The sequence below is a fragment of the Pseudonaja textilis genome, chromosome 7, assembly GCF_049901715.1.
Source record: "Pseudonaja textilis isolate UNSWEBS1 chromosome 7, rPseTex1.2, whole genome shotgun sequence".
In the NCBI taxonomy this organism is placed as follows: Eukaryota; Metazoa; Chordata; class Lepidosauria; order Squamata; family Elapidae; genus Pseudonaja; species Pseudonaja textilis.
Genome location: NC_141996.1, coordinates 3,365,071 through 3,369,232, shown reverse-complemented (window position 1 = coordinate 3,369,232; position 4,162 = coordinate 3,365,071).

The following is a 4,162-nucleotide window of genomic DNA, read 5'->3' as shown; positions in this document are numbered from 1 at the left end:
TCAACACTGTCCAACTATTTACAAAGTCTGCACTACTATTATTATTAATCTTCTCATCATTCCTTATCACCCATCCCCTCCCACTTGTGACTGTATGACTGTAACTTTGTCGCTCGTATCCTTATGATTTATATTGACTGTTTCCTAGTATGATTTGATTGCTTATTGTACCATATGACTATCATTAAGTGTGGGACCTGATGATTTTTGACTCTTGATGAATGTATCTTTTCTTTTATGCATACTGAGAGTATTTACACCAAGACAAATTCCTTGTGTGTCCAATCACACTTGGCCAACAAAAAATTCTATTCTATTTTGTTCTGTTCTGTTCTATGCTATGCTATGCTATGTTATTCTTAACAAGCATAAGAACTGCACTGTATTCACTTAACAACTGTGACAAGAAAGGTCGTAAAATGGGGAAAACTTACTTGACAAATTTCTCACTTAGCAACATAAATTCTGGGCTCAATTGGGGTCATAAGTTGGGGACGACCTGTAGATATATATCCCTGCCTGGGGTCATTGCCAAGGAATTCAAATGCATCTCCGTTTCTCAAAAAGCCAAACAGAAAACCTAATTTTCTTCTCGATGGTCTGTTTGTTGCTGCTGTTAGTATATTTTTTGGGTGCTTGTTGTCACCGAGGATCATACCACTAAAATTTGAGAGTAAATGTCCCCACAGTACTAGTGCAAATTGCTCACCGGTTTGTGGTAGGATATAGAAAAATAAGAAGTTGTTTTATTTGGTTCCTAAGTTGAATTACTTTCTAAGGTTGTCCAAGACATTTTGTCTTGATTTGGACCAACCCTTAAGCTGCTAAACTCTGGGGTTTAGTTTTAAAAAACTAGAGTTGGGCAGCTAGTCCATTTAAAATAAATAAATCAGTCAATCATACATGTAATTCACCAGGCTTAAAAGCAGCAGAGCCTAGCAGGCGGGGTATTCGATGCTCTTCCAACTTGGTTTTTTTTTTTTGCACATTTTTCATTTCATGACCCAGTTGGGTAACATCATCAGTGCTAGAAGAGAGTGGAGATAGCTCTCTGTTTATCTATAGAGAAGCTCCTTTGCCAGTGTTGGTGGGATGTGCTTTCCTCCTTCACAATTCCTTGGTTAGGTGTTGTTTTCTGCTTTTGGGGTCTGGGGTTAATCCCTGCTTATCTGGGTGTTGGCTGCTGGAGAGGACGTCTTCTGGTCCAGCCTAATCGGTGAAATACCAAGGAGAAAACTGCGCCCTGACCAACGTTGTCAAGGCAACTACTGTATATAAAGAGGGAGCAAAACTTGATCCCTTCTAGCACTGATGATGTTCCCTAGTTGGGTCAGAAAACATCTGCAAGAGAGCAACCAAGCTTAGAGAGCACCAAGGACCCCACAGTCATCTCCTCCTCCTCTTCCTCCTCCTCCTCCTCTCCACAAACTCCACTCCTTTCTAGCACTGATGATGTTCCCCAGTTGGGTAATGAAACGTCTACAAGAAAACAACCAAGCTTAGAGAGCACCAAGGACCCCACAGTCATCTCCTCCTCCTCCTCCTCCTCCTCCTCCTCCTCCTCCTCCTCCTCCTCTCCACAAACTCCACTCCTTTCTAGCACTGATGATGTTCCCTAGTTGGGTAATGAAATGTCTACAAGAAAACTACCAAGCTCAGAGAGCACCAAGGACCCCATAGTCATTCTCCTCCTCCTCCTCCTCCTCCTCCTCCTCCTCCTCCTCCTCCTCCTCCTCCTCCTCCTCCTCCTCCTCCTTTCCACAAATCCCATCCTCTTCTAGTACTGATGATGTTACATAGCTGGATAATGAAATGTCTGCAAGAAAACAACCAAGTTTAGAGAACACCAAGGACCCCATAGTCCTCCTCCTCCTCCTCCTCCTCCTCCTCCTCCTCCTCCTCCTCCTCCTCCTCCTCCATTCCACAAATCCCATCCTCTTCTAGTACTGATGATGTTACATAGCTGGATAATGAAATGTTTAGAGAGCATCAACAACCCTACAGCCATTTTCCTCCTCCTCCTCCTCCTCCTCCTCCTCCTCCTCCTCCTCCTCCTCCTCCTCCACCACCACCTCCTCCTCCTCCTCCTCCTCTTCCTCCTCCTCCGAACTTAGCTCGGGGGGAGAAACAGGTATCTGCAGAAGTTAAGATGGTGTCTACCCTATACCACAGCCACAGTTCTATCCTACGGTTGGTTATATGACCTCCTTTTGACTTTTCTTGACATGCCCATGGCTGGCTTGAAAAACCCAGGGGATGTTTATCTCTCTTGCCCTCAACCTCCGGTTCTTACAATTTCTCATCAAGAAATGAAAAAAGCTCTTGGGAAGCCGCCTGTTACTCCTAGTCCAGTTGAAGCCAGGGGTAGGATTCAAAAATCCCGGCGACCGGTTCGTTGCCCAGTGCTGGGCGGGGGCGTGTCCATGGTGGGCGTGGCCTTCCGGAACTTCTGGGAGGGCCATTTGTCACCTTCCCCAGAATCCGGAGGCTTCCCTCAGGCCTCTGGGAAGATGCAAACGGCCTCCCCCGGCCTGCGGAGGCCCTCTGGAAGCCAGAAACGAGGCCCGTTTCCGAACTTCCCGAAGGCTCATTTTTCACCCTCCCAGAGCCTCCTGCACTTGAAAATGGAATACATGGAGACTCCTCGGAGGGGCAGCGGTCGGTTCAAATCCCGGTTCGACGAACCAGATGCAAATTTAACAACCAGTTCGCCCAAACCAGTCTGAACCGGTAGAAACCCACCCGCCCCTGGTTGAAGCTAAGCAAGCTTGATCAAATCAAATCACAGACCATTCAAAAAACTAAGTTTGGCGTGTCCGACAAAACAAACCACTGGATTCTTTCAGCTTCTTTGGAACCCATCCGGTGTCCTGTTTGAAGCTTCCCAAATACCCCTTATTGGCTCCCTCCCTCTCCGCCCCCCCGCTGCCACCCCCAACCCTGCAACGAATTCAAACACAGCCTTATTTCAGGGGAGGAAAAAATGAGACCCCCCAACCTAGTTTTCTTCTCTGTGCTCTGTGGATGCTCTCGATTCTCCTGCAGCTATTTTAAATTATCTTCTCCCCCCCTCAGAGCCGATACATCAAGAGATGAGATAGAGAGAGAGAGAGAGGAGGGGGGGAAATGCTACCAGCATCCTTCCTGGTCTCTCTTGCCATGGAAATGTTTGGACCAATTGGGTGAGCAGGAGGGAAAGTGATGCAACAAAGGGAAGAAAAAAGCCAGTGAGGCCTGAGGATGAAGATGCTGGCCTACAAAACCAGGTGACTGTGAGTTCTGGTCCCGCCTTCGGAGGAAAGCCGTCAGATGACTTTGGGCCAAAGACGAGGAGATGGCGAGTTCTAGTCCTGCGTTAGGCATGGCAGCTGGTTGAGTGACTTCTGGCCAAGCAACCAGGCAATGGAGAGTTCTAGTTCCTGCCCTAGGCATGAAAGACGGCTGGGTGATTTGTAGCCAATCACTAGTAGATGGTGAGCTCTAGTTCCTGCGTTAGGCATGAAAAGACGGCTGAGGGACTTTGAGCCAATCGCCAGGTGACTGAGAGTTCTAGTCTTGTCTCAGGCATGAAAGCCATCTGGGTGGCTTTGGGCCAATCGCCAGGTGACTGGGAGTTCTAGTCTTGTCTCAGGCATGAAAGCCATCTGGGTGGCTTTGGGCCAATAGTCTTGTCTCAGATGTGAAAGCTATTTGGGTGGCTTTGGGCCAATCGCCAGGTGACTGGGAGTTCTAGTCTTGTCTCAGGCATGAAAGCCACCTGGGTGGCTTTGGGCCAATCGCCAGGTGACTGAGAGTTCTAGTCTTGTCTCAGATGTGAAAGCTGTTTGGGTGGCTTTGGGCCAATTGCCAGGTGACTGGAAGTTCTAGTCTTGTCTCAGATGTGAAAGCTATTTGGGTGGCTTTGGGCCAATCACCAGGAGACAGGGAGTTCTAGTCTTGTCTCAGATGTGAAGGCCACTAATTGGTTGCAGTATTCCAGGTGTGTCCTTACTAGGGTTTTATGAAGCGGTACGAATACTTCACGTGATCTTGATTCTATGCCTCTGTTTATACAACCCAGGATTGTATTAGCTTGTTTGGCTGCCGCCGCACACAGTTGGCTCATATTCATTGGGACGAAAGAAATTTGACATATGCATCTCAACTTCCCTCCAGGAAAGAT